Raw genomic sequence first — 24,460 nt, forward strand, 5'->3', positions numbered from 1 at the left:
TCATGCTTACTGACTGTGTGGGGGGAGGGGGTTCTGTGACAAAGACAGAGATTGAAGGTTCAGCTATGCTGAATCCTGTGATCTCTCCCTGTCTGTCACAGAGAAGATCCGCCTGCTTTGTTTACACAAGTGGGTGGATCTTCTCACACTTTCCCCGACAATCAGGGAAGAGAGGCGGTGATCGCCGCCTCTCCTCCTCCGGCCCAACTCCCGATGTGTAAAAACACACCGGGAGCGAGCCTCCGGCGGCGCGCACACGCCACCGAGACAGCTTGGAGTCCACGTCGCTGGACCCAGGGCTGCCACTGTGCCGCACCATGAATTGCTTATTTGGAAACACTTATTTCTAGATTGTGAAACCAAAAATAGAGAAAAATATGGACTTTATGGTGCCAATCCCAACCCCAGAAACAGAAGAGAAATATACACACATTAAAAGCACTATTTTTTTTACGCATCATACCACTAAAAGCCTATATAAAAAATGTGGTAAAGGATCGCATGAAAGAAGATTTCCCTGACAGAACACTAGTCATGCCTGGCCCAAATGTACCACATAGATAGGAAACATACGGTTTTTTATAAGCATTGCAAAATAATCATACAGGGCCAGAAATGCAAGATCTCAACAAGGTTCACAACTTGCTTTCTTTATCAGGAGACCATGTGAGAACACATATGAATCATGTATGAATAGCATTGCATTCCATAAGAAAGCACCCAGAACAGCCCAGGGAGAAGGAAGGGAAGAGTAAAGGGTACAGAAGTTGTGTAGCACAATGGAGGCTTCTTGGTAAGGGGCTCTACTCATGCACTAAATCCAAAATATAGGAGTAGAAAACATAAGCCAAAGATAGAGCCATCTTCCTGGGTAAACTCACCAGGGAAATACCCACGCTGTGAATGTCCTCTCCTCCATCTAGCTGCATCCCCCCTCTCTTCTGTCCACCTGGCTCCATCCTCCCCTCCACCTGGCTGCATCCCCCTCTCTTCTGTCCACCTGGCTCCATTCTCCCGTTAACCTGGCTGCATCCCCCCTTCTCTTCTGTCCACCTGTCTTCATCCCCCCCCTCCACCTGGCTGCATCCCCCAACTCTTTTGTCCACCTAGCTCCCTCGTCCCCTCCACCTGGCTGCATCCCCCAACTCTTTTGTCCACCTAGCTCCCTCCTCCCCTCCACCTGGCTGCATTCCCCCTTCTCATCTGTCTACCTGGCTCTATCCTCCCCTCCACCTGGCTGCATCCCCCCTCTCTTTTGTCCACCTGGGTCCATCCTCCCCTCCACCTGGTTGCATCCCCCCTCTCTTCTGTCCACCTGGGTCTATCCTCCCCTCCACCTGGCTGCACCCCCCCTCTCTTTTGTCCACCAGGGTGCATCCTCCACTCCACATGGCTGAATTCCCCCTCTCTTCTGTCCACCTGGCTCCACTCTCACCTCCACCTGGCTGCATTCCCCCTCTCTTCTGTCCACCTGGCTCCACCCTCCCCTCCACCTGGCTGCATTCCCCTCGCTTCTGTCCACCTGGATCCATCCTCCCCTCCACCTGGCTGAATTCGCCCTCTCTTCTGTCCACCTGGGTCCATCCTCCCTTCCACCTGGCTGCATGCCCCCTCTCTTCTGTCCACCTGGGTCCATCCTCCCCTCCACCTGACTGCAACCCCCTCTCTTTTGTCCAACTGGGTCCATCCTCCCCTCCACCTGGCTGCTTTCCCCCTCTCTTCTGTCCACCTGTCTCCATCCTCCCCTCCACCTTGCTGCATCCTCCTCTCTTCTGTCCACCTTGCTCCATCCTCCCCTCCACCTGGCTGCATTCCCCTTTTATTCTGTCCACCTGGCTCTATTCCCCCCTCCATCTGGCTGCATTCCATCTCTCTACTGTCCACCTGGCTCCATCCTCCCCTCTACCTGGCTGCAACCCCCTTCTCTTCTGTTAATCTGGCTCCGTTCTCCCCTCCACCTGGCTGCACCCCCCCTCTCTTCTGTCCACCTGGCTCCGTCCTCCCCTCCACCTGGCTGCCCCCCTCTCTTCTATCCTCCTGGCTCAATCCTCACCTACACCTGGCTGCAACCCCCCTCTCTTCTGTCCATCCTATAGTGTATACTACAAAGAAAAATATTACCCTCTGTTCACTGCTGCTGTCTGCATGGCACCAAAAGGTGTCCCAGGTCTTTCAAATCCTATAGTCTATACTATAAAGAACAATATTACAAAATAAACGCAGAACATGATGCCGGTGCTCAGTGGTAGCTGCCTGTATAAACCCAGCGGAGGAAGACAGAAAACAGAATCACTTACGCAATGTGCGTAGCCAGATTCTGTTCTCTACTTCCATATGAAGCAGGCTAAATATAACCTGAAGACATCAAGAAAACGGTAGTTGTCATTATGTGTAATTTTGGTTTTAAAAAAAAAAAAAATGGGCTGCTAATTCTAAAATGCCTGGGTCTAATTTTTGTCCCAATCCGGTCCTTATGACAACTTTTGCTTTTCAGTGATAAAGTAAGAAGAGTATGCTAAAGTTCAGTCCTCTATAAGATCTCATTCACATGGTCACATATGATCATACAGCATGAAGAAGGCATTCGTTTTTGTTGCCCAGAAGGCACCCAGGAGATACGGGTGTTGTGTACAGCCCCCTGTTCAAATCAAGGACAGGCTGTATGCTGGTAACTGCAAATCTGGGTGGTATAAGGACAAATGAACTTTTCTGGATACAAACTGTCTGCCTCCAAGAACGCACATCCATCCTTGTACACATGTATATGCTTTGATGTGCGGTTACCAGCATACAGCTGCAGCCTGTCATTAACTTGTAGAGGCATCTGTACGCAACAAGCAATGCGCAGAAATCTGCTTGTATTTTTGCGGTGCACAGACCTCTGTATTCATATGAATGAGCCAAACATTTTTTTTTTCATCTAACAAAGGCACACCCATTTGTTTGCATTAAAAGAAAAAAATAGTAAAATGGTTTCCTATTGTCTCAGTTTTAATCTCCAGTTAATAAAGAAAGTGTTTTATACTACTGTACATAAGAAGTGTACTTTCAATGTACAAACACACAAGTGATTTATAGTTTGAAGCATCATCTGTGAGTAATGTGTTGGCCCAAAAAATACGGTATGTGGCTCTCACCAATCTAAAAAAAGAGACAGAATTCTGCTGTACTTGCAACAAACAGGATCATATTTATTGTGGTTTAGTGTTGGTTCTCAAGCTAAAAAGATTTACACTAAATACCATGATAACAACCAAGATAGAAAATATTGAACAATGTATAGGAAATGTTAGAGAAATAGTGGCTGTGCTGCTAATATGAATCAAAATGGCTTTACTACCTTTTTTAGGACCCCTTCATCAGGGCCTTGATCTGGAAGTAGAAACAGAAGCTGGGCTTAGTAACAATTGAGTGATCACAGTGATTTCTGAAAATAGTGTCTTTTTTAGATGCCAGTTTAGGCTGCCCAATAAAGGGGAAATTGTTGAATATCCGCGCTTTCAGAAATTATTAGCCAGCATTAACCACAATGTGATACTGGAACTAAAGACAAAAAATGCAGCGCTTATAAAATGACATATGGTGTAAATGAATATATGAATAAGAGTCCACTTCAAGCTGGCGTAATGGGTTGTATAGTCCACCAACAACAGCCTTAATATGTGGCAATCCGTCTAAGTAATGACAGGGACAGTGAAGACCTCCACCACACACAAAGTAGCCAGCTGGATAATTGACCCTGAAAGCTTCCAATAGGTGCTCCCAATCCAGATGACGGATCCCAGAGTAGAAATAGTCAGGCACCATCACTCCCAAAAGTTAAAAAACAGGGGGAAGACCATGGTAAAGTACGTTTCCACAGGAGTATATTTATTGAAAGTAAAATGCACTCACCAGATACATCATCATAAAACAGCCTTGAATCATTAAAAACCGCTATGGCAGTGAAGCACTTCCAGCTTGTGACGTTGACCCGTGCTGAAGCTCTGCCTACATGTTTCGCAGGCAACTGCGTCACCAGGGGGCGGTTGCCTGTGAAACATGTAGGCGGAGCTTCAGCACGGGTCGACGTCACAAGCTGGAAGTGCTTCACTGCCATAGCGGTTTCTAATGATTCAAGGCTGTTTTATGATGATGTATCTGGTGAGTGCATTTTACTTTCAATAAATATACTCCTGTGGAAACGTACTTCACCATGGTCTTCCCCCTGTTTTTTAACTTTTGGGAGTGATGGTGCCTGACTATTTCTACTCTGGGATCTGTCATCTGGATTGGGAGCACTTATTGGAAGCTTTCAGGGTCGATTATCCAGCTTTATAACAACAAGCGTTGTATGACCATTGTGAGAGTGGTGGTCATACCCATCTGGTAAGAGGCCAGCTGACTCCAATAAAGGGGAACACTTTGAACCCCCCAAAACGCTTTGTTATTTTAATGAAATTATTCTTTCAAAAAATACCTTTTAGATTTTACAAAAGTATCAGGGGCTATCCTTACCAAACTTTAGTTTACATGAGACATATGCCAACCCTCAATTACTCTTTGGAGAGCTTCCTTCAAGGAAAATTATTTTTGACAAGAATAGATACCTAAACAGGATCCAGCACCCCATACCTCTTACTGACACTTTACTGACAGGAATCTAAATGATCTCAGATCCAGTATTTAGAGACAAGCCCATTGGGGATGCAGATATCCCATTGTGGATACAGAGTGCATATTGGGTGATGCTGAGAGCCCATTTGGTTATGCAGAGAGGCCTTGGATGATGCAGCGAGCCCTTTGGGTGATGCAGAGAGCCCTTTGGGTGATGCAGTGAGCCCATTGGATGATGCAGAGAGCCCTTTTGGTGATTCATAGAAGACATAGGGTGATGCGTAAAGCATATTGGGTGGTACAAAGATCACATTGGCTGATGCAGAGATCATATTAGATGCCACAAATTGTAATACAATTTTGATGTGACTGCTTTGAATACTTTCTCTCAAATGAATAGTCCTAAAACCCATTCCAAAGGGAAATATTATGTGACCTGCATACTCTAAGTTAACAATATTTATCTAACAAGGCCATAACAGCAGAACCATACTAAACTTCCCAGGCTTCCAGGCATGACTGCCCTCTCCCTCGGTGAACTGCTGCCATATTTATTAATGATGACTTCAGATGAGGAACTCCAGCTAAATTATAATTTATAGATAGGATAATTTATTGCTGTGCATGCATACTCAATTCAGCTGGATACTCCAGTTTAACTGGATAATCCTGTTTTACAACCAGCTGCTTTACCACTAGCCTTTTTCTAATGAGTAGAAAATGGGGTTTAATTTGTATATTTTTTTTTATCAGCGACAATAATAACTTAGCAGTTCACCAGCTGAAAGTAAAATATAATTGTTTAGGGCATAGTTTACTTTAGTTGTTTTTTTTTTTTTTTTTTTGGTCTTTACATTTTTTAACTGGTAAGCTGGCCATAGATGGATTGAAATTCAGCAAGGACTGGCCAAATTTCGACCCATCTATGCGCAGGCTGGTTTTACAAAAGCCAATCTCTTTATGGACTTTTGTATAACCAGCCTGTTGAAAAATCTTCGCTTGATCAGTGTTGCCGGCTACAGCTGGCAGTAGTGTTGAGTGTATTCTGATGGTGGGGAAGGAGTAGCTCCACAAAAGGGATTCCCCCATCCACCTCGAATGAATGGATGTAGGAATTGATTAATTTTCTTTTGTACAACTTGCTGGTTGAATGAAATAAAAGGAATCATACATGGGTTGCCTAAGTGTGTGTGTATACATACAAATGTACTATATATGTATTTGTACAGTATATGTATGTATATTTATATATGTATATTACTATTAGGGTTGCACCAATACTAATACAGGTATCGGTGTCAATACTAGGCATTTGCATGGGTATCGGTACTCGTGCAAATGCACCAATACCCAAACCTGATACCTTCTGGCTTGGTTCTTTCAGCTGTCAGCGGGATTTCCTGGCTAACACCTGAAATGTAAAGAAAAGAACGCCGACAATTATTGGTTGTGAAGGAGCAGAGCTGCCACATCCTTAACAACCAATGACATTTCATCTGTCTGCATGATTCCCCTTCCCGCCGCCTCTTCCCCTCCCACCAGCTGTCACCCTGTCCTGAAGGACAGAGAGCGCAGCTCCATCTAAGTGCAGTATGACTTCAATTTAATGTATAAAAGGTAAGAAATACACTCACAAGGTAAAACAATTCCAGCATAAATGATGACAGTGGTGTTCATCTTCTCTACTCTCGGGTGTTAGCCACTGGTGTGCCGGTGGCCAGAGGTCCAGGGGTGCTGGTGGCTTCCATTGCTTTCTGGTAAACTTGGAGAAACCTGGGTACACTGATGACATCACTTTCGGGTACGTCATCAGTGCCCCCTAGTGTCTCTGAGTTTTCCAGGAAGTACTGGGAGCCACCAGCGCCCCCCGACGTCTGGCCACCGACACACCAGCTGATACCACTTGAGAGTAGAGCAGATGAACACCACATTCATCATTTATGCTGAAATTGTTTTTAACCTTGTGAATGTATTTTTTACCTTTTTATAAATTAAATTGGCTTAAGCTAATGAAGGAATTAGATTTTTACATTTTTTTACTGGATGTGTTTTATAGCAGAAAGTAAAAAATATTGTTTTTTTTTTTTTTTTCAAAATGATCAGTCTTTTTGTTTATAGCGCAAAAAATAAAAAATGCAGAGGTGAACAAATAACACAAAAAAATTATATTTGTGGGGAAAAAAAGGCATACATTTTATTTGGGTACAGTGTCGCGCGACCGTGCAATTGTCAGTTACAATAACCCAGTGCCGTATTGCAAAAAATGGCCTGGTCAGGAAGGAGGTAAAACCTTCCGAAGCTGAATACTCTGCCCCTAATTCAAGATCAAGCCAACTCTGGCTAATGTCAGCCTTATTTGCACTGGACCATTTTCCTCTGACTACCAAAGGAAACCAGTGGTAAGAGAGACCACTACCAGTGTAAGAGAGAAGTACACTGTCCTCAAACATAAGGGTGCTCTTCTCTAGTAACCACCAGTGTAAGGGAGAACTTCACAGACAACAAATATAAAGGGAACACTTCCACTGGGCACCAGTGTAAGGGTGAACTACACTGTACTGCTAAGGACCTGTGCAGACATGTTTTTTTTTTGGGTCAAACAGGTTTTGCATTTCTATACAAGTTTATAAGGCTGCAAAACCCACTTGAAGTAGGACAACTGCAGGTCAGAAGGGGGTTAAAGTGGTTCTACAGTCTAAGCTATGCATTAGGGGAAAAATGCTCCACTGCCTATTATACCTAAACACTTGCCTAACTCCTCCACCGATCCAGCGCTGTCCCATCTGCATCCCTCTCATTCTCTTCTCATATGAGACTCTGAGAGCAGTGAGAGCCATAGGCTCCTGCTGCTGTCTATCAAATCCTGTGAAGTGGAAGCAGGGGTCCTGGGAGAGCCACTCTGTGTGTGTCTATGGATGCACACAGCCCGGCCCGGGAGTGCACCCACACAGATGCCTCATCAGTAGCTGGCTTGTTGAGGGGGTACTCATAAATAGGAGTAGAGAGCACCAGCAGGTGACTCCAGCAGAGTAGGGAAGGAGCCGCTCTCTGCAATACCATTGCACAGAGCAGGTAAGTATAACTTATTTTTTATTGTAATGTAAAAAAAGTCTTCAAACAATTACTTTAACTGCAGTTCAAGTGCACCTATCGATGAATTCTCAATAATCTCAGAAGCCTCTCAAACCAATGCCATTGGCATGGGCCATAGGGGACCATTCTAAACTGATCACCAGTGCAAGGGAGAACTACTCTTTAAAATGTTATCATTGTAGCTAATGTACATCGAATTTATCAAGCTAACATACCGTGCTATAGATATAATCATTTTTAGTTATGGGTCTTTTAGGCCTGATCATTATTTCAAGTGCTCCTCCATCATAATACAGTTGAGAAAGGCTTGAATAGATTGTAGAGGGAACTAAAAAAAAAAAAAACACCTGTGTAGCTGAGGCATTTCTGCACTGTATAAATAAATGATAATAACAGTAATTCCCTCTTTTTTAAAAATATGGCTCACACATATATTTGAGATTTTCTAGAAAAATAAATTTGCTCCCCTAAAGAAAAAAATATATAAATATATATACATATCTATATATATATATATATATATATATATATATATATATATATATATATATACACATATATATATATATATATATAAAGCCCCAGTAAAAAATGTAGTAAGAGGACCTGAAATATAAGACAGATGCTTTCTGGATCCTAAACTGGAATCCCCATAGGAGGAGGCAGCCGGCTGTGAGGAGACCCTGCACCTGCTAGGTGTTACTACAGCCATGATAGATAGTTTCCAGAAGAACCGACTCAGCAAGACGCTTGCTGTATCTCTCCCTGTACTTAGAATTAGTGAAGAACAGATTAAAACCCACTGTCTTGATATAAACAATAACACTGATTAAATGGATCATTTTGCCAAGGGATATGTTTCTTGAGTGGTCATTTTTCATTCAAATGTTCCGGCTGAAGAAGAGTCGCTTGCAGCACTAAATATATTGAATCACTATTAACCCACTAAATAAAGCTGAATGCTCGCACATTTTATTAGATGAACCTGGCTGTTTAATGGCTGGTGAAAATGATCCTGGTGATATCTCAAGATACAGTTATGATTTTGTTAGGTGTAAAATACTTTTGATAATGTTTTATTTGACAGGTTGCTTTTTGATCTCACAATGAACATCAGATTTGTATTCCACTATAAGACAGAGCTGGAGAAAACACATGGTCATTAATGTATACAGTTCTATAAAGAAGTGGTGATGCACCCCCTGGTCTCTATTTACAGATCATAACTGACTTTTATAATGATCCTCATTATTTACCCCAGTGTAATATAAGTTAGGGTCATCATGAGAATATGAAAGTGTCTGCTTATCAACTTACCATTTTAGTTCTGCAGATAGATGCTATCTAATTTTGCTTGTGCATATCATGATAACAATGTAGTATAAAACCCACCCATTTCCAGATTTATAAAACCAGGCAACCCCTGCCCCACCCTCCTCCTTGAAGCCTTGCACTGCCCCTTCAAAAAAATCTACATAACATAACTCCAGAAGGCAGGTCAGGTGACGTTGTGGTACTTATTTCTTACCATGGTGGCAGTGGGTAGTCCTTATTGCTGCATTGAACTGTGCTCAAATAATCAAATTTGAACTCAGGTCAGTGAAATGACACAGCCCTAGGGGGTGTGTCTATGACAGCCTGGGCTCACTGGAGAATGGTGCCATCTAGTGTTATGGAGGATTTTTGCAGGAGACAGTACCTGATTGAATGCAAGTATTGCAGCAAATATCACTTTCATTTTTACTTTAACCGGTTGCCGACCGCCGCAAGTACATATACTGCGGCGGTCAGCCCCGGCCAGGCAAAGTGACGTATCGGTACGTCACTAGCCTGTCACTGGCCTGTGAGCCAATAGCGGGTGAGCGTGCGCCCGCCCCGGCTCATTCCCTAACAAGTCCATGTGTGTGACCGGTGGACCCGATGTCCGCCGGTCACTCGCGATCGTCTGCCGTTAAGGGAGAAAGGCAGGCAGCTAATGTAAACAAGGCCGCCTGTCATTCTCCCTTATGTAAAAATCGAGATCATACGGTTCTACCATGTAGGACCATTGATCTCTTTTTTTACACCAGTAGCCATGTCCAATCACAGTTAGAAACACGCCCCTAGGGACATACTTAACCCCTCCTTCCCCAATAAAGTTAACCCCTTCCCTGCCAGTGTCATTTTTACAGTAACAGTGCATATGTATAGCACTGATTACTGTAGTAATGTCACTGGTACCCCCAAAAGTGTCAAAAATGGCAGTCAGGGGTCCGATCTGTCCGCCGCAATGTCCCAGTCCCGCAAAAAAAATCGCAGATCGCCGCCATTACTCGTTAAAAAAAAACAACAAAAATTACAAAAATCTTTCCCTTAGTTAGTAAACGCAATAACTTTTGCGCAAACCAATCAAAATACGTTTATTGTGATTTATTTTACCAAGCATATGTAGCGGAAAACAAATTGGCCAAAAATGTTAAAAAATTTTGATTTTTACATTTTTTTGGGGGGGAATTTCATATGAAAAATTTTGAAAAATATTGTTATATAAAAAGTTTGTTAAAAATTTTGTCGCTCTTTTTTTGTTTATAGCGCATGATCAAAAAATCGCACAGGTGATCAAATACCACCAAAAAAAAGCTCTGTTTGTGGGATAAAAAGGACGTCAAATTTGTTTAGGTACAGCGTCGCACGACCGCGCAATTGTCCGTTAAATTCACGCAGTGCCAAATCGCAAAATAGGCCCTGGTCAGGAAGGGGGTAAAATCTTCCGGGGCTTAAGTGGTTAACTATTTTACTGGGGGTTCTGCTTTAAAGTGTACTTTTACTTTGTCCATACAGAGCAAAGTAAAAAGGTTCACTTAACCCTGGGATGGGCAATTCATTTTCATAAGGGGCCACATGAGAACCTAGGACTGTTTTAGAGGATCTAACCAATAGGCTGAACTTAATTCTGCTCAATTAAATATCCCAAGTATATAGATGCAGTTAACTAGACACAATGGGGTTAATTTACTAAAACTGGAGAGTGCAAAATCTGGTGCAGCTTTGCAAAGAAACCAATCAGCTTCCTGTTTTTCTTGTCAAAACCTAATTGACCAAGCTGAAGTTAGAAACCAATTGGCTACCATGCACAGGTGCACCAGATTTTTCACTCTTCAGTTTCAGTAAATCAACCCCACTATCTCTCTTAAAACAAATGAAAGCAACAAATCCATATAAGGAATCAAGCCTATGTAATATGGTAAGCTAGCACCTCTTTGGGCCAAACATATATAGAGTCAGCAGAACAGTCTGTCAATGGGAACCCCATGAGGGTATTTATATATTCCCTCAACTGTTATACATGGCCCTAGTGTGTGATGTTTCTTCGGCAGCAAGTCTAACTAGTAGGAACATGGGGTGGAAAGCTGGACCTGACAACACCTCCTCACATGCCCTCACCTGCATCATATTCTTGTTGCCCACCTTCCAGTCATTTGTGGGAGGGTGCCTACCTTCCTCCATGGCAAAAACTGCTCAGGATGGGCAGAAGTGTGACCGTTACTATCTTGATGAACAGTGGACCAACAAAGGCAGAAGCACAGCTGCCACCATCTTGTGGACCTGAATCCAGGGAATGCACACTCCTCCCCCATAACATTTACTTTCTAAAAACCTAATAACCTCACACAGTCCGGACAGGCACATCCCAAGGGTTGGATGTGTCCTGGGGACTGTAAAATGCCAAGGTCTGACCTAACCCCACACTTTATGTCATTGCATTGAAGAGTGGTGACATGAGGTCAAATAGAGAATCCAGTTCGAGCTACAGGTGATCCAGGAGATCAACACTTTTGAGAGTCTTGGTTTCCCAGGGGACTTTGCCGGACTATTTCTAGTGATCACAGCTGTGCATAGGCACAAGGAAAGGTGAGAATTTACTGCCTTTTTTTTACATGTAACAGCAGTTTTAAAAAATATTTTTTCACAACAGGGAAGCTTTACGTTGGACATACACGAGGCATTTGCATTATACTGTTGATGTTAGCAGAATCATGTGACATCTGAATTACATACAAATTCTCAGGGACTTGGATGAGGAGGGAGACAGTGGCGAGAGCCTCTGCTCTCATGCACATTGCTGGATCGGATGGGGCTCAGGTAAGATAAAGGGGGGCTGGGGGGAATCTACAGCATGGAATGTTTTTCACCTTAATGCATTGAATGCATTAAGGTGAAAATTCTTATGGCTTTAGAACCACTTTAAAGCCTAACTCATGGCTCACTTCTTATTTTGCAATATGGGCCCACGCCTTCTATGCTCACCTCCTCTTTCACTGTCTATTGCAGACTCACTCACTCTGAGATCAAGCACCTATTCACTTTTGGGCTGAATGACGCTTAGCGTCATTCAGTCATCCTTATGTTACCATAAACAGGTATGTTTCCATAGTGCCATGAACTGACCTAGAATGGTGCAGGGAACTGCACTGACGTCATTACACCAGTACCACTCTCCCACATAATTAGGGGTACGACTGCCATTAAAGTAGGCTTGGTTTGTGTGGGACCACCCAGAAAGTGGGCTTGATCTGGGCAGGACTACCTGGAAGTTAGGTGTGTATAATGTAGGCCATTAGCATAGTTGCCAACATTTGAAAAAAATTTCCAGGGACACTTTGCAGCACAGCTATCAATTACTTACCACACCCACTTCCATTAGGCTCCACCCACTCCATATAAATAGTCTACGCCTACTTGCCATCAGATTATAGGGTCTACTCAATAAAGAGAGAATTACAGGAAATTGAAAATGGAGGTGCACATATAATGAAATATATCATAAGTGACACATGCTCATTGAAAGCACTTTGGCTACATTTGCCCTCCCTTAAGGCTGAAATTGTTATTTAAAATGTTTTTTTCAATATATGCTTTTCCAAGTTTTAATGCATACCATTATATTTGTAACCAAAGCCTTGCTCTCATAAATCCTATGTTTATTTTTGATGAAGGGTAGTAGGTGCAGAATAAGTTTCCAATGGTCCTTGTAGTCCTGTTGTTTAATTCTCTTACATTTTCTCCTTTAAATGCTTCTACTTGTCAGAGATTGGCCCCCAAGCCCATTCAAAATTAAAGGCTTTCTCATCTTCCACAGAATATGTTCATCCCCTGCAAGGGGCAAGTAGTGTCTAGCAGCACTCCTGGGTGACGGTCCTTCTCTGCTCTGAAGCTGACTGTGGCGGCTGGTGCCAGTGAGGCGCTGCTAAGAACAAGTGCCTTTGATTTAAAAATGGTTCCAGGCGGCGCCATTATGTAACTGCGCATGCGCCTGCCCAGCCGAGCTTGTATGAGTTTTCCCAAGCCCGGCAGGCGTCGGAACAGAGCATGCTCGGTTACGATGTCAGCCCGCAACCATTTTTTTTACAGGCACCGGCTGCCCGTAATGGGCATTTACTGTAATTAAATTACCCGGGACAGAGTTCTATTTACCAGGACTGTCCCTGCAAAAATGGGACAGTTGGCAGGTATGCATTAGTGGTGTTGACAGTGTCCTGGGGAAATATGTTTTCAAGGATGTGAGTTGTGGAGAATTCTTGAAGGTTAACAGGTGCACATCCATTTGTAGAGATTGTTGAGTTGTGGGTGTGATTCTCAAGCTGGCCAAATCCTATACTGTGTATATAAATCTACTGTACATCTATATAGAGTTCAGTGAGGGATTTGACCTTAACTTGCATTTGATTTATTTTTTACAAAGGTCTTTGGGGGTTATATGCTGAACAGTTCATAATATACAAGACTATCAATCCCCTTCAAGTCTATTCTATACTTACCTTGCACGTTTTATTTTTTAGTTGTTTTCTTGCTTGCTTCCTTATGTATTGATAAATATAAAGTTGTCCACAGATGTTATATGCTTAGTTCATATAGTTATAGAGGATTGTATGCAATTGTTATGGGGAGATGTTCCTGCCTATAGAATGTAGATGATCATAGCGAACAACCATGACATAAACCTCTTTCACTAGAAAGTCTATTGGCTATAAGGTACCAGTCTCTATATAACTAAAGCATACATTCTCCCATTTTTCTTAGCATACTAACCTCAGGGGGTGCTTCTTCATTACAGGTAATATTAACACCAAAATAGTATTATAAAGACCAGTGCTCTAGTAAATATTTATAGTAATATTGTAAAACAGGAATCATTCTGACAAATGGCATACTTGTCACAATTCAATTTAACATCACAATTACTGATAGAAAGTAATGTGAAGCTGTATATAAATAAAAACGGAAGTAATGAAAAGGTTACTTATATGCATTAACATTTTTGTGCTTTAAATGCATAAAATGACATTTTGTATGCTTTTGCTGCTTTTACACGTTGAAAACTACAAATGAAATTCTTCATGAAACTGCTGCTGCAGTCTTCCTTTCACACCCCCTGCCAGCTAAAAGCTGCGAACCAGATGCGTTAAGAAGGTCAACATACTCTACAACTCTATAAAAAGAAAATGTCCTACTGTGAAAGCCACATACTATTTTTCACCGATGGTTTTCTCCCTTCATCTGCGGGATCCAGGTTGTTACAAGAGGGAGCTTAGGGAGGGACGCAAATCAGACTAATGACAATCTTGTGCAGATTTTCTCTTAAATAGTAATAGTGTCAGTTTTGATATATTTAGTTCTCAATTTTCCATGCTTGTTTCCAACTGGATCTCAGAACTATATAGAAGTGTTTCTCAAATGTAATAAAGCATAGTGTTTAACTTGCAGCCCCCCGGTGTAGATACTAGTATCCCTTCATTCATGCATTCTATGATTATGTATAAATAGGTGACCTTTTTTATGTACATAGGTCTGTTTTTTGTAAGATTTATTTGCCCATGTAGGTCAAACTAACAAGTTTACTTTAATGCCAATCCCATCAACTGCAGCTACAGGCTTTACATTCACTTCCCTACCATGTAATTTGCAACTTGAAGTTAGGGATGAGTGATTTCAGCACAGTGGAAACTCTCAGTTCTGCTCCCTGAACTGTTTAGGTGAAATTTACCTAAAGTGTAACTTTAGTCAGAAAATTAAGTTCTCCCAGATCATGTCAGGGTGGCCTCTTTTGCATGTATAGCTATGTAAAACATTAAAAATAAGAGTCTATACTGTTTAAAATCCAGTAATACATTGTCTCACCTGCTCTGCACATGCCCCGTTACTTAACATTTTAGGCATTTTTAGGCACTGCTGAGTTTGTAGAGACCAATCTGCTGACCGTGTTAAAATGGAAATTAAACCCTCCTATCCTTTACACCCGAAGACACTGCTTCAGTTTGATCTGCAACTGCCATGGTGATTGAAAGTTTGGTTGAGGACACAAGCAAATGTGACAGTTAGCAATCCCGGTATTCCAGGAACATAACTGGTTTTTTAAAATCAATAAATCGATTGGTTTAGTTCTGCTTTATGACTTACTGTTGTTCAGGGGCTCTGGGCTTCAGCAAAATGGCAGCCTCCAGCAAGATGAAACAGGAGCAATGCTGGAGGCAATTTACAGCACACACTAATATTGGTAACATAATTATTAATGTGGAATGTTCCTTGCTAAAGAACTATTATTATTTTTTATCAAGTTGTTATGGGTAAAGTTCCACTTTAACCACTTGAGGACTGACATGTTGCACCCTTTTCGTGTTTAGGCCATTTTTCAGTGCTGTGACACTTTGACAGTTACTCAGTCATGTAACACTGTACCCAATTAAATTGATATCTACACAGTGGTACTGGCAGCAGTCACAGTTGGCTCTCCCCCTGTCCCCCTCCCACAATAACATTGTATGTGTGAAAGGAAGGGGATTGCTAGCTGCTCATTGCAGCAAGTGTTTGTATTTGTGATTGCTGTGATTGGTCACAGTGATCACATGGTATAGAGCCACTCTCATTAGCTCTGTACCTTTTTTGGGATCTGCACTGACCTATGGACAGTCTGATTACAGTGCTCAGGTGCATACAAGAACAACCAAAAAAATGTTTTTGCACTATAAACATCAGTCTTGTAAAATCCACCCTCTGTCTGTTTACATATAGCGGGCAGAGGGGGGTTACAAAATATGTATATTATTAATTTATTTTGAGTTGAGTTTTTGAGCCGTATTAGGGATCATTTAGTTTGTTTAATTTAGCATATTTGTGTGCTGACACATTTTATTCAACTTTTTTGCTGTTTGTGTTTTCTTTTTGTGAAAAAAAAAAACCCTTATTTCACCTTTCTTATTGAAATTTCGCTAAAACCTCCCTGATTTTTCCTGAATTTTTGGGGGAATAAAAACTTTCGAATTTGTTAATTCTTTACATAGGCTCACAATTCTCTCCACATGTCACGAAGCGGAATGAGTCACATGCTCTCCCACAGCTGAAATTATTTTCCTTTGTGGCCAATGGAAGTGGCAAAGGAAAGATAAGTATGTTTTACTGGCTGGATTGCATTAAAGTAAACCTGTTGCTTTGCTCTGCCATTGCAGACTGGTTTTTAAAAGCTGCATGCTCCAGGGGTGTCAAATGGATCTTTGCTTCACTACCTAGAGAAGTGGTGGACAGCTTACTTGATACAAGGAGCCTGAGGTGCAACCCTTAATATCAGCATATCTAATACAGAAAACAAAGGTTGCTCACACATCAGGAGTCTCAGATTTGCTATCCAAAATGTCAGAACTCTTCCTAATGCAGGTATATGTTGCATCTGTTCTAATCAGTATCATGGAATATAATAATATGACATTGTTATAGATACAGAAAAAAGCAAATCTATGTCAAATACCATTTACATAGATGTGTAAGGGTGCACTACTGTAGTAGCTGTGAACACTGGTCTCTGTTCACAGGTACTACAGTACCTTTGTGTGTAAAAGTTCTTTCCTGTGTCTTTTATCTTTTCATTATTTTTCACTTGCTTGGGGTCTTGGGGTTTGGGCAGCAAAACAGTAGCTCTTAGGGCAAGTTTTCCCATACAATTACATTCTTGAGGACTCCAGCCATCATTGTGGTGTGACCCATGCTTCCAATATTCTCCTGTATGACCATTGCTGCTGCTACTACAAATGCAAAAGTGAAGTCAACAGAGCAGGCATTCTGGAGAAGTCTATATCTGGATACAGCACATAAGCCTTGTGGTAGAAGGCTTTACAATCCAAATAAAGATCCCCACACTACTTCATGAGCTGTAAAACTTTTCTGGGCACTAAGCATAGTGCTTCATGGGAAACGGCTCTGGTTCATCCTATATACTTTTTGCATTTCATTGCATATTGGGCATTTGTGTAGGATGATATTCAACTGACTTAAAGTGGAAAGCCAGCAAACTATTTTTTCAGGTTTTGGGTAAAACAAGGAATATTTAGAACCCCTGTCAGGATGTCACTGTTTGAGCCGATTAAGTCGATTTTCACTTATTATTTAACCTCACTTTATCTCAACATGATAACATTTTGGGTTGTCAATAGAACAAGTTGTGAGGAAGTACCTCCCAGAGGGGGCACCTTTTCCAGTGACTTACTGACCCAAGATTGAGATTGATTTTCTATAACCTTGTTATGTGTCTTTGGGGCAGGAAATGAGGGGAACTTCTGCAACTGAAGAACTGGGGATATATAGAACAATTTAAACCTGACTAAGCTTCTAGAGTTCTGTTCATACACTTTATGCACCTAATACACTTCATACTTCACTTCATAGAAAGATTTGCTTATTTATTCTCACATGATTTTTTACATTTACTGCAAAAATTAAAACCAAACTGCTCTTTAAAAACACTGTGCTCTCTGATGTACTGTATATGGAGAACTACAGTTTGATAGTTTACCATTTAAGAGCCAAAAGAAATCCCTGTACTCCCCTTTCAAATCTGCTGCTAGATCTTCATCCAGATATGAGTGTTAACAGGTAGCCAGACAAGGTAAAAAGAAATGTAATTGTCATTTACATTTTAGCACTGTCCCTTTTTGGTCTGCCTACAAAGGTTCATTAGTACCTCATGGTAGATGTTAGTAGAAAATGCAGATCTGTTTGGGGTCAGTCACCCTCTGTGGATGAATTCTCAAAAAAGTCTCCAATTTACTTTTTTTTCTGGTATGCATGATGATGAAAATAACATCAATTTAGGAATTCTTGTAAATACACATGTTATGCTGGTTTTCAATCTGGAAGTCAGGCTGTAACTGAGTTTCTAGCAATCCACTAATGACAATTGATGGCCTTTTCATACAGGAGGTCCTCATAGACATTTGGAGGACAGCAAAGGTAAGTTTACTGGGGAATATATTTTGAACCATGAACAGGCACATGTCCAAATAGTTCACAGGCACCTTTCGAACACACATGGTTTACTGGCGTACATACTATGGTGACAAACATTCTTGTCTAACCCTCACAAATCTACTCTCCCATGTGGGGAACTTACAGCACATTTGTGACAGGAACTCTCAAACTGCTATAATATCCATTCATTCTTTGGATGCGCTAAAAATTACTTGAAACAACTATTTATCTCGTGCTACCCGGTGACTTATCTGTGTCAGTTCCACTGTGGTAGTAGTGAAGGGAAGGGATTTATTGATTGGAGCAAAGCAGTATGACAGCTTAATCTCAGTTTCTTCTACAGTCCATCGAACAAGGGTTCTTCCAAACTAAAACTTGCACACTGCCATCCTACTCTCTGTAGCATCCTGCTCTAGCCTTGTACAATACATATGTACCACCTCTTTCACCGCTACCCAAATAGTCCTCCTTAATGACCTCCATGCTATAACCATCATGTAAAAGCAGATGCCTCAAGGCATCTGCTGATTCCTTTGTCAGCCTTATAAGTCTTTTCCTGTAATTTTCACTTCCCTGCCTTCGGAACAGTGCCCTGCTCTTCTTCTATACCTCTGTTCAATAACAATTCTTCAGTGGCCAAAAAGGGCATGCTGACTAACATGTGAAAAAACTGGAACTAGAAATCTAAGTTCTAAAAGCAGGTCAGACGGGCCTCTAGTAAATGAATGAAACTAGTTTCCAAAAGGCACATTAAAATAATTGTTTTTTGTTAATAAAAGTGATAGCAAGCACCTCATGATGTTGGCTTTTTTAGATAGGACCACTTTTTATGATAACTGATAGTTAGCCTTTAAATATAACTTTTACCCTTGCAATTAGAACAGTTGGCAGCTACACTCTAGTGCACAATCTAGGAGTGGCTGTTATCTGAGCTGAAAAACACTGAAGTGTGGCTTCGCCAATTTAAGGAGACCTATGTGAAAGAAATGGCTAATGAACTCCTGTGGTTTAGAGAACCTTGCTATTACTAAATCCTACATTTTAGTAATCCTCCAGGGTTCTCAACCTCAAGTGTGAATGCAAATTACTGCAAATGTAGGTTGCTGGCTGGTAGCTTGTCCAGTCACCTGTGTCAAAAAGTTCAAGCTGCAACAATTTACATGCAGACTCCAGGCTGTGAGCCCTGGAGGACCATGGAGTATGTGTGCTAGTGGGCAAATTTCTTCCCAACTGATTAGGTCTTGACAGTGCGCCCCTGTAGTTTAGTGATGATGAGGGTTTTTTCAATAAAGTTATACCTGGAGAGACAAAGCTAATTAAATGTCCTGTGCAATAATATAAGTGAAAGAACTCTGTAATAAAATTGTTTGTAAACCCATATACAATCAGCACAATGGCACTTAGTATGTTTTCATCGAGAATTGCAGAAGTACTGTAATGAATGTTAAAAATGACCCTGTAGTATGTGTGTGTATAATTACATTCATAGCAGAACTGCGCGGAGAAGTAATAAAGTGAATTAAAGTGATAGTCTTGAATGTTATTTATACCTACAGGTATGCTTATAATAAAGCTTACCTGCAGGTAAAATGAATATCTCCTAAATGTGCACCGTTTAGGAATATTCCAGTGAGCAGAAGCCAGTGACATCACCGGCGCATGCCCTCTGATGGAACGGCATACCTGTGCCATTCCTTTAAAACTGTGTGCTGTGGCCGAGATGTCATCGCGGCTCGGCTATTCAAGCGGCCACAGCCCACAAAGGAAGACTGGGTGAAGATGGAATCCTCTGCAGCAGTGACAGCGCTCAGCTGGAGGGATTTGTTTCAAGGTAAGTCTTTCATAATGTGCTATTATGCAATGCATACTAGCACATTATGGCTTTACCTTGCAGGGAGAAAGTTTTTGTTTTTTTTGTTTTTGAAGTTTATTACCACTTTGGGCTGCATATGAACTGCATGTGTGCAAGTGACACCCACCATTATGCTGGGACACATGCATTTGAGTGCTCATACGTACATTATGTGGACATTATTGTTGAAGGAATAGTGTATGCACTTTACTGGATGGTTTGGCTATGCCTGTGCTCCGACCTAGATAAGCTTTTGGCATTCCTTCTACTGGCTTATTTGTTTTTAGATTGGACTGGCTACTTTACTGTTAATAAAGTAGCCTTGATTTTGAACTTTGTCTCTTAATTTTGTATTTCTCCTAGTAGCATTTCTTTGGTTCTAACTAGGGATGAGTATATTCGCCTGGGTCTGGTTAGTGATAAGTTGCGAGAATCTTGCTTGAAGTTTTGGGGTGAACCCCATTGAAGTCTATTGGGGATGGGGGGGGGGGTCAAATCCTGTTTGTTAATTCTGGCCTTTTGTAGCATTAATGAACATACTATAGTTAAAGGTATTGGACACTTTCTTGTTTTTGTTGTTTTAACAAGGTATTGGTGTAGTTAGTGTAGTTAAATTCTCTGTGCTGTTTGTATGCCTTTCCTTGTAATGATGGGCTCACATGTTGCGCCAACAGTTTGTAGTGTCATGGCTGAACAATTTCACTAGGTCCATGTATTCATTCACCTTGCTTGTCTCTACTCCCCAAAGGGAGAAGGCAACTTTCCTGTTTCTGGTCACTTAGGGGTTTATTTACTAAAGCTAGAGAGGGCAAAATTAGTCACAATTCTGCAGAGAAAGCAATCCGCTTCTAACCACAGCTTGTTTAAAGCGGAGTTCCGGGCACAGAAAGCATTTTTCACTGAACATACCCCCGGGACAGTCAGGGCTAGCACATTCCACAATGGCTAGCCTCTGATCTGTCCCGGTTCGCACTTACCTGCAAGAAGAAATACTTACTTATAAAATTTCTTCCACAGCGTTTACATCTCTCTTGTGGGCAGCTGAAGCCGGCGCGGTCCTCTTCGGCGTCTTCCGCGTCTTCTTCTCCCAGAATGCGCCTGCACCGGCCCCTCTCGTCACTTCCGGTGCGGCGCCGCATTCCTCCACAGCTTCTGGGCATGCCCAGAAGCTGTTTAGCAGGGGAATGCAGCGTCGCCTGGAAGTGACGAGCGGGGCCGGTGCTGTCGCATTGATTCCTGGGAGCGATGACGTTCAGCTCCCAGGAATCAGTGCAAGCCCGGAAGTGACGACGGAGCCGCGGCACAGAGGGAGGAAGGGAAGACTAGGGGAGTATCTTCAATCTTCAATTACAAGGTGAGTAAATAAAACCTAACTATCCAATTCCTTTTCAGGTGAAGGTGTAGAAGCGGACGGGCACAAAAAAAAATATCGATTTTGTGCCTGGAACTCTGCTTTAATTAAGCTTTAACAATAAAACCTGGAAGCTGATTGGTTTCTCTGCAGAATTGTGACCTTTTTTGCCCTCTCTAGCTCTATTAAATAAACTCCACAGTGTGGGGGTGCCTTAAATTTGAACCCAAACAGAAACTGCTGTCACAGGAATGTGAAGATTTATTCAACTATATTCTACTATAGGCTGAGCGTACAGGGCAGCAAATGACATCATAGAATGAAATGTTCAATGCACAGTTTTTGCAGGTGAAAAACATGAGGTGCAGGTAGGAAAGTTTACATTGCCTTTAAACAAAAGCCACGGGAAGCCAGACACCATTGTTGGGGCTATATACCAATGTCAAATGTAAGTTTTTGCTGAAAAAAATATTTTAAGCAACAGACAGCATGGATTCATGAAGGACAAAAGTTGTCAAATAAACCTGAATTCTTTTTACGAGAAGGTAAGTAAAACCTTGGACAGAGAGGCGGCTGTGGACGTAGTATACTTGGATTTTGCAAAAGCGTTTGACACAGTTCCCCATACATGGCTAATGTGTAAGGTAAAGTCTACAGGCTTGGAAATATCAGTTTGTAAATGGATAGAAAACTGGCTAAAAGATAGAATTCAGAGAGTAGTGGTTAAAGATTCTTACTCTGAATGGTCTAAGGTTATCAGTGGTGTACCCCAAGGTTCAGTGTTGGGATCCTTACTTTTTAACATCTTTATAAATGATATAGGGTCTGAGATTAAAAGTACCATTTCAGTCTTGCAGATGACACCAAGCTTTGCAACGGAATAACTTCTTTACAGGATGTCTCCAACTTACAAGCTGACCTCAATGCACTGTTTCATTGGGCAACTATGTGGCAAATGAGGTTTAATGTTGATAAATGTAAAGTTATGCACTTAGGGGCTAAGAATATGCATGCATCATACATACTAGGGGGAGTACAACTGGGAGAATCCAAAGTGGAGAAGGATCTGGGTGTTCTGGTAGATCATAAGCTAAATAACAGCATGCAATGCCAAGCTGCGGTTTCCAAAGCAAGCAAAGTCCTTTCTTGTATTAACAGAGGCATGGACTCCAGAGAGAGAGATATCATTTTGCCCCTGTACAAATCATTAGTAATGCCTCATCTGGAATATGCAGTTCAGTTTTGGATACCAGTTTTCAAAAAGGATATCGGGGAACTGGAGAAAGTGCAGAGAAGGGCAACCAAACTGATAAGAGGCATGGAGGAGCTCAGCTATAAGAAAAGATTAGAGGAACTGAATTTATTCTCCCTTGAGAAGAGGAGATTAAGGGGTATATGATCAACATGTATAAATACATAAGGGGTCCATATAGTGCTTGGTGTTGAGTTATTCACTTTAAGGTCATCACAGAAGACAAATAGGAACGAGATTTTGTCTCCAAATACGGAAAGGTTTCTTCACAGTAAGAGCTGTGAAAATGTGGAATAGACTCCCTTCAGAGGTGGTTCTAGCTAGCTCACTAGATTGCTTTAAGAAAAGCCTGGGTTCTTTCCTAGGTGTAAATAATATAACTGGGTACTAATATTTATAGGTAAAGTTGATCCAGGGAATATCCAATTGCCTCTCAAGGGATCAGGAAGGAATTGTTTCCTCTGCTGTAGCCAATTGGATCATGCTTTGCTGGGGTTTTTCGCCTTCCTCTGGATCAACCGCGGTTATAGAATTGTGTATATGGGATTGTATGGTTGTGTTTTCTTTACTGTTTTTTGTTTTTATTGGTTGAGCCAGATGGGCTTGTGTCTTTTTTCAACCTGACTAACTATATAACTGTGGCACTACCCCCTTGAGGGTTGCTGGTTAATGGGTGTTCTTCAACCTGTTGCGTGACCCTGTGAACCGGCCAGCCCACCTGACACTCTAGGTTCAGACATAGTGTATACACCTTTAAGGAACACACTGACACAGTATAAATGAGTTTTAACGATTACTCAATGAATAAGCAAGTGAAATTATGTCAGTCAGCTAAACCCCGCATAAACTATCAGGGTTCAGCAAGACTGACACAGAAAACAGCAGATAAACAAAATGTTATTATACAGTATTAGGGAACAGTATTTAACACACTAATCTATACTGTAAGTGTTCTAATTAAAGATATGGCAATATAACTAGAACGTGTCCCCTTTAAGAGCAACTATACAACAATGTCCCTCCCCTTAGCAAGGCTAAGTTGGAGCAGTTGGAGCTCATACAAGATCATTTCCACTGTGGTTAAATCCAGCAAGATGATAAATTGTAATCCTAAGGGGTCTGGTATCTGCTTCAATGTTTGTGTTCAGTGTAAAGGTGGGATGTATACTTGCAGTCTGGATCTCACCAACTCTGAAGTCCGTCTGTGAGGGCCCTGTGGAACAGGCGATGTGGTCTCCCACACTCCGGCGTCTGGAAAACTTGCTGCGCTCTGCTGCCAAAGGATATTCAGCCAACCTCCACTTCTCTCTCAGCGTTACTGCAAAGACATCCTCAGTGTAGCGACAGACATCCACTCCGCCGAGGCTGAGTTCTGTAAGTGGGTCAGGCTTCGTGCAGTAGGCCGCAATCTGCTGTCTCATACACACTCAGCAGGCTGATGTGCACGCAATGGCTCCCAGGAGCAAGAGAGTTCAAGTCTGTGTTGCAGATAGTTTTATAACTCCTCCCATGATGCTCCACCCCCCCTTTGCTTACTGGGAAGGTCTTTTCCTGAGCAATTCAAGCACATGATCAGCACTCTGTAAAAAACTACAGCTCCCACAATGGCAATCTTCCAGTTCCTGCAAGATGACAATCCCATATGAGTCCAGCATTAAAGGGGAACAGGAACAATTCCAACCAACAAAAGATAAGTCTGTACACATAAACATGGTAGCCGGACCCGGCTACATAACTATGTAAGACAAAAAAAAGTATCTCCCCCTACACAAAATTGTGAGCTGCTGTAACACACACTGTTATCCACTTGTCGACCAGCCACCCTTGTTTAAGGGCGGCAGGGCGGCTAGTTGGGGCTCGCGTACGCGCCGATTGGCTGAAGGGGGAGCCAATCAGCGGGACCGGTGACCGCAATGTCTGCCGGGCATCCGGGATCGCTCCCCGTGGAGACAGAACTTAATATATTAAGGTAAAAAAACATTTTTAGCTTTAGTACCACTAAGCCGAAACATTTTAACATTTGGAAAAAAATATTTAAAGT

The sequence above is a fragment of the Pelophylax lessonae genome (assembly GCF_965119305.1).
Source record: "Pelophylax lessonae genome assembly, chromosome: 6".
NCBI classification, from domain to species: Eukaryota; Metazoa; Chordata; class Amphibia; order Anura; family Ranidae; genus Pelophylax; species Pelophylax lessonae.